Source organism: Penaeus monodon, chromosome 6 (assembly GCF_015228065.2).
Source record: "Penaeus monodon isolate SGIC_2016 chromosome 6, NSTDA_Pmon_1, whole genome shotgun sequence".
Taxonomy (NCBI): domain Eukaryota; kingdom Metazoa; phylum Arthropoda; class Malacostraca; order Decapoda; family Penaeidae; genus Penaeus; species Penaeus monodon.
The window spans coordinates 27,712,963-27,730,207 of record NC_051391.1 but is presented as its reverse complement, the minus strand read 5'-3'; the positions used below and the strand labels follow the sequence as shown (position 1 = coordinate 27,730,207).

The 17,245-nt window shown below is 37.1% G+C and overlaps 1 pseudogene; it reads left to right on the top strand.

Moving 5' to 3' along the window:
• The first annotated feature begins 826 nt into the window (after nucleotides 1-826).
• Nucleotides 827-12,711, top strand: LOC119574371 (annotated as a pseudogene).
• Nucleotides 12,712-17,245: the final 4,534 nt, after the last annotated feature.

Here is a 17,245-nt window from a genome sequence, read left to right as displayed (position 1 = left end):
TTAATATAAGTGAGGAGTCATCATACCTATCGTCGTGATGGATTATGTGATGGCATTCTAAATATTTACTGAAAAGTGTGATCTCGAGTTTTTCAAGTACATTTTCATAATCATAAAATGATATACAATTGTATAGCTACCGGTAAATTTCGTAAGAGCCAACATATCCTAAAAAATAAATAAATAAAAATAAATGAATAAATAAAACTCTTCGAAATACTTTATACAGTACATTTCCCAAATAAACACACTGCTAATGGGAACTTCCTTACGTGTGTAGCTAAAGTATTGAAAAGAATCGCCTCCTCGCTCGCCTTGGGTGCATCAAAACAACAACACGCCGGGAAACGGGCCTAATTCATTATTAAGTTATGCCGTATTTTATCATTAAGTACAGATTTGTTTACCCTTCATATTAATCAGAATTGTGTTACTTTAATTTTTTAGAATATTAGGATGTTTAGATTTTGGGGGAAAACATAGATGTACCACTACATTGTTTATTCACTCACAATGAATATACGGGAAATGAACAGTTTATTTGTGTACTACTGGTGAAATATTCCTGTGGCAATAAAAAAAACTCGAGTTCTAAAATTGAAGCAAAAGAAGCAAAAATGCGCCCAAAAGTTCGGTTCTAAGTGTTGCCAACTAAGTTTTATTTCCCTTGAAATACACAAAAATACGCCTATAAATTATTCCACCAAACCTCTCTTAAAAACAGAACACTCTTAAGTATAAGGCTATCAATAAAACGTCGCGTCCACATCAAATAAATTTTTAAAAACTAGCCATCGCCACTATAAAAAATCCCAGTGTTTCCAAGCGCGGCTGGCAACAGTGGGCCGAGGCTGGGCCGGCCATGTGGCGGAGGAGAAGCCAGCGCGAGAAGGGTTAAATAATTTGAAGTTCTGCCCCACGCACGCCGCCTCGCCGCCTGGGGACCCTGCAGGAGGTGGCCGAGCATTCTGTGGAAGGGAAGTTCAGGAGGAATAAGTCGTGATAATGGCGTACGAAATGGTAATGCCAGTAATAGCAGGTGCCTCTGGGGTCTTCGCTGGCTGCGCCGTGCTGTACAGCAAAATAAGGTAAGAAAAAGGCTAATAGGGAGAGACTAGGAACGTACCAAGTGCAGGAGGATTACTGAATGAGGGAAAGGTAAATGAACGGGCGAGGGAAATAAAGTAACTTCGCGAAATCCGGAGAAATGTTGATGAGTAGTGCATTCGTACACAAAATTATTTTTCAAACCCATTCACCAAGAACATGAAGAACAAGTGAATAAATAGATATAGGAAAATCATCGATAATTAAGGTAAAATCCAGAATTCATTGAATCATAGTTTTGAGGACTATTTTGTTTTTGATTCCCATGCCTTCTTCAGGTAGAACTTGCTCCTGCTTTTTCCTCCCTGAAAATTCGGCTCCTAATGGATGATATTAGCGGTGCAGCAGCAACATCATCAGTGTTGCTGTGAGCAAAACACAGAGGGAGAGGGAAATAGACACTGCCGTCTAATAGAGCATGAAAAAATAACAGCTGCCCCATATTTACTGCATAATGACAAAAATGTCTACTGCATGCCACCCTCGGAGACAAAACCCTCACAGCCAGAGTTCTGAATTGTTGTGTTTTCTTTAAGTAGGCGCAAAGTGGTCATGAAGGGGGCACAGTCAGGCTTGCCCCGTCTAGGGAACAAATAGAGGTAGGAAAGGTTAGGCTTGGTTTTGGGTCTGCATGACACCCTGGCTTTGGGACTTCGTGTCTGGAGGGTGCGTTGCTCTCTAACAAATGCCAGCTTCATTTGATTAGCCCATAATCTGCACATTCAGAAAGTAAACCAATAGCAAAATGTTTGTGTATATTCTGTGCAACTGTAACTTGGCTGAAATAGCCTTGTCCCAACTATTGTTAAGCAGCTGATGCTGGGATGGCAAAAATACATGCCAGGTCCACTTTCATTCGTGGTTAACTTCATTTTAAAACAGATGACTCCATAAGCACACAGTTACCAAGGAAACTGTGACTGCCCATACTGATCTAGCTGTCTAGGCTTTTCCTTGATTTTTGGAAAGATTTTTGTTTTTATTTTTTACTGCTGTTAGTATTGATAAAACATTTCAATATTCCCATTGCCAGTAAGGTTATTTTTTATGTATCTCACAGCCAGCCAACACTGGAATTATTTTATTTGTTTCTGATTATTCACATCATTATTATTATTATATGTAAATCTATTGTTGTTTTTGATCGCAAATGACTGGTTCTGGAAATAAGTCAAACTATTGGTAATTACAGAGGAACCACACCTTCTGCTACTAGGTCCATACAATGTGGTGGTTGGATTTCCTTTTTCAACAAGTTGGACAAGATATTACCATTTGTAACCCCAATTTTGGTGTCCATCAGAATAGTTACAATACCAATACAGTTTGTAAAATGAAGACTCTAGTATATAGAAATAATGTTTACTATAAAGCTGGTTGCATTTTGGATCATAAAGGCCTCATTTTCCTGCTGGTCCTGACAAGTTGTCTTGTTGAGCAAGACAAGGAGTTCTGAATGCAGCATTACTTTGGCCAATAACCTTGGGGCACTCCTAGGCATCTACAAGCATTACTGTATGAACCTAAATCCTTCATAAGATATCGGTTTCTCTCCTGCACCCCAACCTGACTTTTTCATATGACAGTGACAATGTCCTTGTAGTTTTCCTATTTTAGTGCATTCATTATGTAACTGCATATTACAGTATTACCTATGTGTTATACAGCTTTTTTACTATCACCTTGTCTATCATATGGCTCTGTAAAACTGAAACTGTGCCATCAGGGAAGATAAAAATAACTGTAATAATATTAATAGCATGAAAAAAGAGAAAATTCAAGGAATGAGGATAGCAAGTGAGGTGAGGAAGACCTGGGCTTGAGGACCCACCTGTTTTAAAGAGAACAGAACAAAACTACAGTGGACAGTCCAGTTCCCCAGTACCAATTAGTTAAATGCATGTAGTTAAAAAAGGGGGGGGGGGATCAGTATAAAAATTTGCTGTTGAATTTAGATAGTGCTTCATATGATGTTTAGTCATAAATGAGGAAATGTTTGGTAATTTTGCCATGGTTTTTACTACTTCTATAGATAAATGTGTACAAAATAACTGCATTAGCTAGGGAAAAGTAGTGACTGGTAAAGGGTTCAATTAGGTTTGTTATGGTTGGTATGGCAATCTTCATGGTAATTTGTGTATTCAGGATGGCATTCAGTCTTTCATTTGTTAGAGTTAGGGACTTCGATAGATGCAGTCCTGTTGTAAACTTTACTCATTCTTATGCCCATGTGTTATAATTTTATAGTAATTTTCAAACCAAGGGTCCTAAAGAGTTATCTGAAGAGAAAGGCAAGTTTGTCTGTTACAAGCAATTTCAGTGCACAGGTAGTGAACTGTCAGCTTCCTGCTGGGCAGTGATTATAAAACACTTGAGGGAATTTAGGCTGCAGCCAGCAGACCTCATTAACTAGAAAGTGTGTGCATATTATTTGCATAGGTTTTTATTTATTTATTTTTATTTTGTTATTCTCTAAGCCCTTTCAGAAGTAGCTAACCAGTATCAAAGTTATTGCTATAAGTAATGTAAAGAAGTGAGAATTGTATAAACATAAAATTGTTTGCATTTGGCTTGTACATAATGATTATATCATTGCATTGGGTGGATTGAATGATGATTTTATGTTCATTATATGATTGAATTTTTTGTAACAGCTGTAGCTACACTATTTAAAAAGTTATGTAGTTATGCAACCAATGTGTTGATATATGGTATATACATAGATTTAACAAAACTGTTTTGTAGTCATTGCAATGCAAGAGATGGCAAAGAGGCTCATAAACTACATAAAAGAGTATATATATACATATATATATATATATATATATATATATATATATATATATTATATATATATATATATATATTGAACTTTCTTATAATGATAAAATTTATGCAATCAAAGATAAAGTGATCTTAAGTTCACAATTTTTCCTTTTATTTATTACTTTTTCCAATTTAGGGATTTTCAAAACCGTTCTGGTTTGTTATCTTAGTTTGTGTGCATATACATATTTTTTTCTCAGTTTGTTATATGAAATGGAACAATTTGATTGTTTGAATAGATTTAACTTCGGGTGAAATGGGTGAGTCTTTAAACTATGATGACTCTTTGCTTTTTCCTCCTCCTCCTTTTACCCTTCCCTCCACTGAACAGACAAATAGATAAATTGATAGATAATAAAACAAGTTGATAAATGAAACAAATGTTTTTTTTTTCACTTGTACAAGTTGTACTAGGATAAGTAGGTGTCATGCAGCAAATATTATAAAAAAAAAAATAGCCCTAAAGTAGGTTTATCAAAATGTAATGTTCACACAATTTCTTTAGAATATGAAAAATAGAATCCTAAGCATAACAAAAATTGCTACCTATAATCTGTTTATCTAAAAGGCAAATGTACATGTGACAACTTTATGTTGGTTACTTGTGACTGAAGGGTAGTTATAACTTACTGAAATATAACAATTGATTATGTTGTCTTCAGTGTTTGTTGTTATTATCAGGTAGGATGATAGGGGTAATTTGGATACTGCAGATTAAAGTCATGTTTTATGTGGTGGTAAAATCTGTTATACACATTACTAATTTATGAGAACTTTATTATTTGCTTCTTTTAAGTAACATTCTTTCTTGTCTGTTATAAGCATTGTAATTTTATTTTACTTTTCTGTTTCTTTAAATTAATTTAGTTTTCCTTTGCTACGGGCCCAAGGTTTCCAGTCCGTGTCAACTGCTGGTTTTGTAACAAAGATACGAAAGTTGAATTTAGGCATAGAGAAGGGCCCTGGATGTGTCCTTCATGTGAGCAATACAATGGTTCACAGAGGTATGTATTTATGGTGCTAGGTAGCTCTTGATAGGTTTGCTTTTGTAATTTTTTTTTTGAAGGTCTGTGCATCCAAAGGTGTTATCAGGCCATTTACCCGACAGTGCTTATATAAATGTTTTGTTGATTTAAACTTCTTTCAATAACCATAAGCATAGAAATTTCATGTTATGCACTCTGTCATGATTGTAGAGCATTAAAAGAACTTATTGATACTTGTGTTACAGATAAGTGTTAAGTAAACACATTTTCTGGCACTTAGCTTAAGATTACTTTATATGCACATATCCTCATTTACATACCTATAATGTAATGTACTTTACAGTATTTTTTAAACAATACTATGTAACAAAATTTTTGCAACTATTACCAAAAGAGAATTAATACCAATATCTCAATTTACATGATAGAGATTTACCTGGGGACAGATTCACTAACATACAATTGTATGGAAATTATCAACAGAGGTTCTGGTAAAGCAATTGCACTATTCAGCAAGTGTCATATATTTTTTAGGGTCTTTCAGTCTATTGCATAACATGTAAACAAATATCTGTTATACTAGAGGATTTTAAATTATGGTTGCAGCAGTGGCATATATAAATGTGTGGGAGGTAGGTAGAAAATGTGTAAAAAATATTTGTTTATTTATAACCATTATGTGTGATGACATACATCCCTTGTCCACCATGATTTTAGTTTAATGATTATGTTTCATATAGATGGCTCTACAAGCACTTAGTCATTAAGGAGTCTTACAATCCTACCTTTCTCATCTGTTTATGATTATAATTGAAGTAAGTAGTAACCAATGATTTTACTATTGCAAGTGCATTAGTGAATTTGGGCTCTGAAAGTTGGAAACTTACGGTAAACTAATCATGTTAATAAACCTATAATCTTTTTAAGGATGGTGATTACAACCGAGACTTACCTGCTCAATACTGCAGTAGCCTCAACTCCCCAGTAGGTTGTCAGACAGCTAAGAAACCTCAAACTCAGCCAAGTCTTGCATTAGGTAATGGCTTTTGTCAAACATGCAATCTCAACCAAACGTTAAAAGTTCGAGCATTAGCAGACTACACACCAATTGATCCCGATAACTATGACCAGGAAATAGAGGATTATAGGTAAGAGAATCTTTACTCCCAAAAGATTATTTCTATGTAATTTTTTATTTCTTAATATTTTCTGTTGATATCTCCTTTATTTAGCTTCGTATTAAATCTAGATTATGTTATTCATTTATATGGTGCGTAAATGTTTTGGATATTCTTACATAAATTGAAGATAACATTCTGTTTTGTATTGACGATAATTTTTTGAAAAGTTGATTTTATTAAGATCACTAGTTTTAATAGTAATTTGAATAGAAATACTCTAGATAATAAAAGATGATTGATTTCTGGCAAACATGATAGACTAATTGTATCTACTCCCCAGAAAAGAGATTGGAGAGAGTCTATGCTCTCTGCCGACAATGTGAAGCAACTTTGCACCAGACTTTGGGAAAGCAGGATTCATGGTTAAAGCCAAAGTTAATTTCCTGGAGACTGATGTTAAGTTCTCAAAATAAAGCCCAGATATATGCAGTAAGTTTGTAGAGACTTTACTTGTTGATTTGACTGATTGGAATGGTGTAATTTCTTGCTTTTATCTGGAAGTAAAAACTTGATTTGTATTTTTTCTTATAAAAGAAATTGTTCTAACTAAATCTCAAAAGAATTGATATTAAAATTTCACTTTGCTTATTTTGGTGTTAAATATTTTCTGCTGCTCTGAGAATGAACATCTGTTGTGTTTCAATAATTAACTGAATGTGAATTTGTTGGAAGAGTTGTATGAATTTTAGATTTCTGAAATGTACCCTCTTCATCCACAGACTGTCAAGAACTCAGCAAATCGAATCCCAGCATACCACCTTATTTTACACTTGATAGGTGTATTTATTTCTCTTGCTCTCTTTTGTGTAACCTTCATCACTTGCAACAAGACTCAGGTAAAAGAGTTGTGTCACTTGATTTTGGAATAGATCTGGAAGTGTAACTAAGCACTCTCTACAAGTTCGTATCACCGCTCATCATCATTGGCTGACCCTAGTCCTTATAGTCATATTCTGCCAGGAAAAGAGTCCCTCTTGGTAAGGAAAGATACAGTTCTATGTAGATATAGATAACCTTGTATTGATACTAAGTTCAGGAGATCATAAATAAAATAGTTGTTGTTATTGAGCATGTCCGTCTTTTAAAAGTTTTATTTTGCATTTTAACTCTTCAAAGAGATAAAACAAAAGAAGAAAGTCAGACTTTTCAAAGACATAAATTGTATTTTTTTTTTTTTCAGAAACTTAATATTTTTAAGTCTTAAAAAATACTCATAGAATTGAGATGCCAAAATGATGAAAACAAAGAAAATAAGTGATATTAATACTGGCACTAGAAGAAAGATAGGAATATGCTATCATGAAAATTTTGGCTAAATGCTTGGGTGACAGTAATGCCTTGCCACAAGTTCTCAGAGCTCTTGGATGGGGATTAGACTTGGTGAGCATTTAGGGTGGGACTCTAGCATTATATCCACTGGAGAGCAAGTGTGGAATGTACCATCTGTGACTAGAAGATCAATGACTCCAGGGAGGACACTATTTCCATGCCAAGGATCCTACTCCTGGCTGCCATCTCTGGCAGAACATTTAACCCTTTGCCGACTGGTGGCATATACATACATGCCATGGCATGCCTGGGCTATCTACCAGGTGTCATGTACGTATATGCCATGGCATGCCTGGACTATCTGCCGGGTGGCATGTATGTACATGCCATGGTGGCCATGCCATGAGTTGTTTTGTTGCAGTTACAGCAAAATATATATATATTTTTTTTGTCACTGGAAATGTGATTAAGTAGTTTTTAACACTTTTTCTCACTTTTCCTATACTATGCATTTCACAAAGGCTTCTCGGGCTTCTGAGGTTAGTCTCTAAAAAAGCGTCTATTACGTCAGTAATCGGGCCGCGCCTCGTGAAATATGCGAGTCGCCGTGTGACTGTGTGGAGAAATTGTACGTATGTGTCAGGAGGAAGTGGGGGAGGGAGTTGTACAAAATGTACAAAAGGGTCAGGTCATGCAAGGGATCAGGGTAAATGTGTGTATGTATGTATGTTTGTATATGTATATATATATTGTGTGTGTGTGTGTGTGTGTGTTTATGTATATACATATACATATACATATACATATATACATATATACATATATACATATATACATATATACATATATACATATATACATATAATATATAATATATATATATATATATAATATATTATATATATATATATATATATATTATATATGTGTGTGTGTGTGTGTGTGTGTGTGTGTTTGTGTTTGCATGTACGTACGTGTATTTGTGAATATTGCTGGAGTGGGTGGAGGTTGAGAGTGTGACATAGATGTGCAAAATGGTCAAGTCAAGCGAAAGATCAGGGAAGAAGAAATGAATGAACAAAAAAAAAAAAAAAGTATTTATAAAAACACAACATAAAATTATTTCTAAATGGAAGTGATAATATACACCTGTTGAAACTAAAGTTTATCTTAAAAAATAACTTGGAAAAAAAGCAAAAGAAAATACAACAAAACCTACGGTTTCAATTCCACGATATCACACACTGCTTATTTTATTCAGGACTATAGAGTGAATAATGATCAACTATGGAGTCTATATAACAACAAAAATATCCTACAGTCTTGATTTATCTGAAAATATGACAAATAGAGACCTTAGAAAATAATAATACTGAAGATATAACATAGGTTCTTAATATTACGAAGAAAAGGCAAGGGATGCTGGTATTGGGCATGAGCGGTGGTGCATACTAGGGTGATGATATGAGCCCACGGCAGGGGGGCCCAGGCCACTATGAATATCACCCGTCGGCAAAGGGTTAATGTTATGAAAATATTTAATAATAACAAAAATCATACTGTTACTTATTATTATTGTTACTGCACAGTTATAGACTACCTAGAGAGATGATGTAGAGTCTGTGCAAGAAAAACAGTCTGTTACTGACTTGATACTTGACACTTTTCATTAGTGTTCATGTGGAGCAGGCCTACAAGCCACACACCTGGGAGAATCAGCTTTCAAGTAAGCCTAATATTCAGATTTTGGGCAGTGTATGGGCAGCAAGGCACCTGGATGCAGTGGGTTAAGTTACTGATAATTAATTTTCTTTGTTCCAGGTCTCAGATGCTATAGCAAGTTTCATATGGGTTGGCTTGCTAGCTCTCACCTCTTCAAAGCAACTTATTTCAAAAAAGGATTATAATCCTCTTCAGGTAGGTCTAAGATTCAGCAATGTCATTACATGTATTTATGAAACTTAACAGTTAGACATATATGAACATGCTATGCCAGTATGGGTTACTTTATTAATTGTTTTACACATATATGGCTACACTTGCACTAAGGCACCAATGAGGCAATTGTGAGGGCTGCCAGTCTCACCCATTTCCTTGATTTTCGAAAAAAAAATTTTTATCTTATATTGCTGTTACTAAAGTCATTAACATTATAGTAATTATAATGTCTTGAATAAAAATAACACCATCGATATATCATTAGTAAAAAAAAAATATTTTCCCATAAATCAACGAAAGAAGAAATGGGGTAAGGTCCCAGGGTTTACTAATTGACTCCTTTGTGGCTAAGCACTTGCAGAGCCATCTATGTGCAGAAAAATTTCAAAAAAAAAAAAAAAAAAAAAAAAAACACACGCAAGCACACACACACACAGACAGAAACACACACATGCACACGCACACACAAACAGAAACATACAGAAACCACACACAAACACACACGCACACACCACAACACAGAACCACAAAACACACACACACACAACCCAACACACACAACAAACCACAATACACACACCAACCATACACACAAAACACACACAAACATCACACACACACAACAACACAAAACACACAAACCACACAACACAAACACACACACAAAGACAAAACACACAGAAACAACACAACACAAAACACACAAACCAACACACAAAACACACACACACAAAACATACACACCAACACATACACACAACATAACACACACACATACACAACAACCAACCAAAACACACACACACACACAACAACACACACACACACACACAACACAACACACACAACACACACACAAACACACACACACACACACACAACACACACACACACACACAACACACACAACACCATACACACACAAACACACACACACACACCCACACACACACACACACAACACTACACACACACAACACACAAACACACCACACACACACACAACACACACACCAACACAACACAACACACACACAACACACAACACACACACAACACACACACACACACAACACACACACACACACACACACACACACACACACACACACACACACACCATTTTCCAGGTGACAAAGAGTTAATAAAAAATGTCTTTTGTGATGTAGTTAATATTGATATTGTTACTGTTATTGATGTTGTTTTTATTGTTGTTATTATTATTATTATTATTATTATTATTATTATTATTGACATTATAATTATTATTATGTTAGAAATACTTATAGTATTTTTTTTTTTCTTTTATTAAAAAAAAATATATATAAAAGAGTAAAGATAGAGATGATATAGGAAGGGCTAGTATATAATCGATTCCTTGTTTACCAAGTACTTGTGGTGCTATCTATGTGGAAGCAACAAATAAAAGAAAATTACAGTAGACATGGCATGTACAATCTATCCTCATTGGCATTTGATTGGTTTAAGTATGCCCAACATTAAACAACAGTAATGATAATAAAGACCAAACATAAATTATATGAGTTACGTGCAAGACCCCCAACCCCCTTAAGAAAAATAAATTGGATTTTCTGTTTGGTATCAGGTCCTGCTCTCTGGTGCAGCTGTCATATTCACCCTGTGGACAACATTTGTCCCCAGAACAAACAATTCAACAAAGATGCAGAGCAAGCCCCCTCTCAATAAGTATGTGGTTCGTAGGATGTTGATTTTGGTTTCTTATTTTGACTTGAATCTGCATCTTTTTTATTAATTTGCTTAATTTGGTATTGTAAGTATGTATTCATCTACAAATGTTAAATGGTTTTACATTTCTTTTTTACTTTTTCTTCTTTCTCTCTTCTTTACTTACCCCATGGAGTTTTTCTTTTCCTTCTTGCTTCTTTATGACATGCATGTACTGTGCAGGCTACCTTCAGTACCTTTTTTCTTTTTCTTTTTCATTTTCTTTTTTATAAATCTTTGCATATTTAACAGTTTCTTTTTCTTTGTCTGCTTGTGGCATGAACAACCATTATTATTTTATGTTAAAAATAGGATAACTTGATGAATATATAGCAGAATTTGCACACATACGTGACTCAAGCAACAATCACTATCATAATCTAATCTCTTTTTTCCCACCTTCTCTGCCTAAGGAGTATGATGAGCAACACATCTAGTGCTTGTTTAGAGGACTCCCAGTGCACTCTTAATGCTAGTCTGACTGATGACCTCAACAACATAACTCCTCCCAGCACTTCTCGTCCAAATGATGTTACTTCTACGCCCATTCCACAAATGAACTTCCAGCCAAAAGAATCTGTTGATTTAGATTCAACAATGGGGAGCCTCAAAATTAGTACCCCTGCAAAAAATGATTGCAGGATCCAGCCAAACACTCCATTCTCACCCAAAGCGCTGTTTTCAGAGAAGCCAGGATACAATCCAAGACTTAATGACACCTACTGCAGCCAGCAAGCTCCTATGAGTCCTTCACGGCTTTCAACAAAAAATATCACACAGTCTTCATGGTTGCTGGGGGATACTGGGGTCACCCAGTCAGCCCAACTCGTGAATTTTCCCAGCATAAAGCACCCATTTTAGGAATGATGCATCATGGACAGACAAATTTGTATCCATTGTCACGGTCCTCTAGTCAGAGTTCAGGGTTTGTGTCACACAGCAGCGGACTGCCATCTTTTAATTCTCAGATGCCATGTAGCCTACCTAATTCTCTTCATGGTTCATTGTGTGGAGATGCAGACCGTGTTTCAGTTTTGTCGGAGCCTGCATATAAGCCATGGGGCTACCCAGGATCTATGTATGCATCAGATACAGCATCACAATACAGCATTGCACGACAAAGAAGCCAGGTAAAAAGTGATGCACAGTCTCTCTATAGTTGTGCATCTGCTTTGTCAGAGAGGTCTCATGGTAGAGGTCCTCCCTCACCCACTGCCAGTAATACTTACCTATTTCAGGATGCTCTTGGAAACCTTAGTGAAAATTCTAGTAATAGTAGTTCTACTAGAAACACAACAAAAGTCCGTAAGGCAGACACAACTGTCATGGATGTACAGATAAATGGAAGTCGGCCAAAGCAACAAATGCTTAATTATCGTAACCCTTGGATAGCATTTTTCCTTGGTATGAGTATAGCTGCCAATTGTTTCCTTGCCATTCTCCTCTTTGGGCGAGCAGATGTACATTCTCTAATTAGTACATAGTGGTTAGTTTATTATGACATTACAAATTAATTACTGCCATAGATATTGCTATTTAAATGCAATTTATTCCTTTAGATATAGGTACGTTTTGAAAGTTAATGATGTGCAAAGTATTTCCATTAGGCTTTTTTTCTGTTATGGAATAGATTTTTAAATGCCAAATCTGCAAAGACAACAAAAAATCGGACTAGTACAAAAAGAAACTCAGTCTTCAAGTGATTATTTGGAAAAAGGGGGGAAATACATTTTAATTGTGGCCATATACCTTATGTTCTGTACCATTCCACTGCCTGTGCTCTACTTTTATAATGAATGAATGAATTAAAGAACATTTGATGGTAGGAGTCAGTTAAATATATTACTGGGACCAAAGATATGTAAATGGATAATATTACTGAAACAATTGTTTCACTGTAACCTTCTATTATTGGCTGGGTGTACAAGTTAGTCTGCTTTTCATGTTTAGATAATTTATTTCAGAAATCAGTTGGTCACACAAGTCAGTTAGACTTGTTGTTGAATATTTAGACCCTATGAAGCTTTTTGAGTTTCATAAAATATGGTTTGTGGATGCTTTTCACCTGTTACCTGTACCAAAGGTTACTAGGGCTGTATTGAAAGTGATAGATAAGTTCAAGTTAAACATGTTATTTTAAAGCTTAACCTCGATATTGATTTAATGCTCATTGGGACAGAGAAGTCATTGTTATTCCACAAATATGATTTTGTCATTTAAATGGTTGACTCCGTGTTGAATTAAGATTATTTATGTGAGGTTTTGTATACCTAAAGCATTTCAGATGTTTTGAACCTACCGTTAAAAAAAAAAAAAAAAAGGTCAAATTTTTTATTATTTGTTAAATAATGAATTTCCAATTATCTGCTTGGAATTTTAATGGTAATTTATGGGGGCAAAGCTTTTATATTATACCGTAATTTCTTGCCAAGACAAATATTTCACCCTTTTTGAAAAACGCTGGCTCCAAACAGTGAGGTGTGTATGTTTGTAATAAGAAATTTTAATTGATATGCATCCGGTATTAATACATACTGCCACGAAAAGAATTTCTTATTCCAAATTACTTAAGTAAATGGTTAGCCCCCCTAATCCCATGCCAGTTGTCAATGGGGGGTCGTCGGAAATGGAGGGAACTGGGAGTTTCTCTTCTTTACCCCCCAAATCCCTTGCCCGTTGTTGTCGTGTGGGGCTTAGGAGGCGGAGAACTGGGACCCAATGATGGGGAACTTCCCAACCTGGGATCAGCCCTCGACTCAATTTTGCATGGTTCTTTTTTTCCTTCCCACTTTTCGTTTCTGTCCCTTCACCAAACCTTCTGCTATCCACCCTCCTAACGGTGTGAGAGCCGTGCTGAAAGGAGAAAGGCTGACTTGTTGCCAGTTCCTGAACGGCCTGAGGGAGCCATGGGCACGTATTCCCCCTGATTTAGTTATCTAGCCCTTACCCCTCAAGGGGACCCTGAGGGGTGACGTGTTATCCCCAACATAATCCAGGCTTACCCATGGCCCCAGTAATGGAAAACTTATCTCCACTATTAGGGCAATGAGGCTGCACCTTTCTATCAAATAGCCCCAAAGATGTAAACCCACACGATTCCCTGACACCAGGATCTCCTTTTGACCAACGGCTCCGAAACACTGCAATAACTACCCCCTCATCAATACCTACTAGTACAGTAGCCAACAATCAACCCTTAAGGAAACATTTCCACTCTCCCAGCAAGCTCAACTTTCAACACCTCTCCCTCCACAAACCTCCAACATCAACCACCCATTCCTCCCTTATTAATTACTTACAGCCTTAGTGCCCACCTCCCCATACACTAACCTCCCTCAACATACTCCATCCGTAACGCCCCCGCCCTTCGACCACCCCTATCTCTACAACAATTTGAATACCCTCTTCAGCGCAGCCAAATGGGACCGATTTTTCGTGATCCCTTCCCACAGCTCCCTACTCTGACAAACACCCCTTCTCTTCAAACAATGTCTCCAAAAACAAGTAGGTAAAGTCTCTTTCAGTAGCCGAACCCGAACGCTCCCGTCTTGTCACAGTAAACATCCGAAAAAACCAAGCTATAGCATTAACAAACAAAGACCTATATGGTAACCCATTACTGCAGAAACCCCATCCAACCTCAATAACTGCAACCGGAAACAGTTTCAATCTCCCCAGGCAATTGCCCAATCTATGAACCAAAGATTGGTCAGATTGTGGAGAAGATCTACTTGCTGTCTCCACAGACTATGATGCAACATCAGTGCAATGCTACTCATTCCCCCCAGGTAATCGAAAGAAACTACTAACATAAGCCAAAATTACCTTCCGTAGACATGACCTTCCCTTTAACGTCTACATAGGAGAGAATCCCTCCCTGTTCTCCATACCAACCTCCTCCACTCAGTGGCCAAAAATGGTGGCGTCTAGGACACCCAGCAACATTGCCGTCCCAGCCAGATGCCCACTATGTGCCCAACCTGGCCATCCCGATCTAATGCCACTGCACAATCACGCACATGTGCCCAACTGTGGCGGCCCCCATTAATGTATTTTATAGGGGCTTGTCCCACCTACAAATTTGAGTCTGAGTAGCAACTCTCAGATTCAAACTGGATCACACTACGTGAAGCCAGACAAGAAGCAACGTCGACGTGGTTTCTCTCTTGCTCCTTACTCCAGTAATTACTGCTCACTCTACCAATTCTCCTAACCCACCCCCCCTACATCTAACCCCCCCCCTCTTCTACCTAGACCTTCCCCAGTCAAACTCTTTTGCCATCCTAAATCCAGAAACTCCAATCTCTACTACAAAATATTCAATCGACCACTACAACCCCAACACCTTCCCCTCTCCCTCCTCGCACTACCCGTAACAGACAGAACAAACGTTCCACCCCCTCTTCCCCTACCACACAATCACCTCCACCTTCCTTTGCTCCTATGCTTGAGACACCAGTCCTCTCTTCCCCCCTCACAAGAAATCCTTTATCCCCCAAAACTCCCGAACCAACTCAGAAGAAACCATTGAAAATATTCAAGATTACTTAATGAAAACTGACACTCAACCTCCAAATCTTACAACTCCTGCTCCTTCCACACTCCAAGTAACTGCTGATATCCATCTCCTCCTAACGATATCCCTCCTACACCCTATCCTCCTACCCCCTCCCAACACAGCCCATCCCCCCGACCCCAACCCCGCCCACTAACCCTCCCACCATCCCTCTATCCCTTCCACTCCCTCCTTACGCACGTGAATCCCTTATGTACTCATTAACTCTCATAAAGTCATACACACCACCAGACCACTCCAAATCCCCACATCCTACTGCACGTGCCCACCCGTTTTGAAACCATCGTACCTCTGCTTTCCCCCACCTATCCCCCACTCACCGACCCTCCAACCTTCAGACATCCTTACATGAATCCCACACTTTTTGCTTCAACAACCTATTCTTTTCAACCTACATAACCATCTAATCAATCTTCCATACCCCCTAACCCTTACTCCACCTTTCCCCCTTAAACAAACCTAACTCACCACCCTTCCCAAACCAATATTTTCACAACCTTATTTACCATCTTCCCCTTTTAACCAATCCTCCAACTCTAAACCCCTTTTTACATACTTAATTATAAATTTTAAATAATAAATTTATATATTAATATATGAAGATAATTTATATATTTCTTAAATTTTTTAAACTATATATTTACGAAATAACACAATTTTTATATATATTTATTAAATATTATTTAATTTTCCTCTTAACAACCTAGAAAACCCAAAAATTTTTATTTTTACATAAATAAAAAAAAAATTTTTTCTATATTCTAAATTAATATAAAATATAATTGTAGTAAATAATTCTTTTAATATTAAAAATTAAATTTAGGTTTTTTTAAAATTAATCATTAAATTTTTATTATATTATTATAATAAAAATAATATACCCCACCTATCCTCCCTTCAACGACCTCCACCTATCAGACACCTTACAGAATCCCACATTTCTGTTTCAACAACCAATTCTCCTTTCCTCAAACGCATACATACCCTCCATTCTAACTAACTCCTTACCACACCGACTTCTAACCCTTCACTCACCAATTCCTTTGCCCAGCTTAGACAACTTAATCACTAACTCAACCACCTTTCACCTATACATTAACTATAGTGCTACCTGACCTAGATGTCTAGCACATTTATCGTTCTGTTAACCATTAACCAATAAACTCCCCTTTTTGTGGTTCCCGTACATATCTCCAACCCCTCCTTACTATTCACTTCCTAAAGTGTGAGAGCGGTGTTGAAAGGATGACATTTGCGTCTCCTGAAAACGGGCCTGGGGGAAACCTGAGCACCATATTCTCCTTTTAGTTGCTACCCTGACCCCCTCAAGTGGACCCTGAGGGAGGCTATTTCTCCCCCATATACTCTAGGCTGACCATGACCAATAATGAAGAATATACCCCTGTTAGGGTCAATGAGGCTGCCCCTCATCAAATATCCTACCGACACGGACTCTCCCGGTTTCCCGCCCAGGCTCTTCTTTGACCATGACTCTGAACCACTGCTACTGCTCACCCCCTCATCATGCCTACATTACGTCATCCATTCAGGTCAAACACTCAGAGACATTCATCCTCTCCTCCACGATTTTCTTCAACTACCCCATCCTACCATAT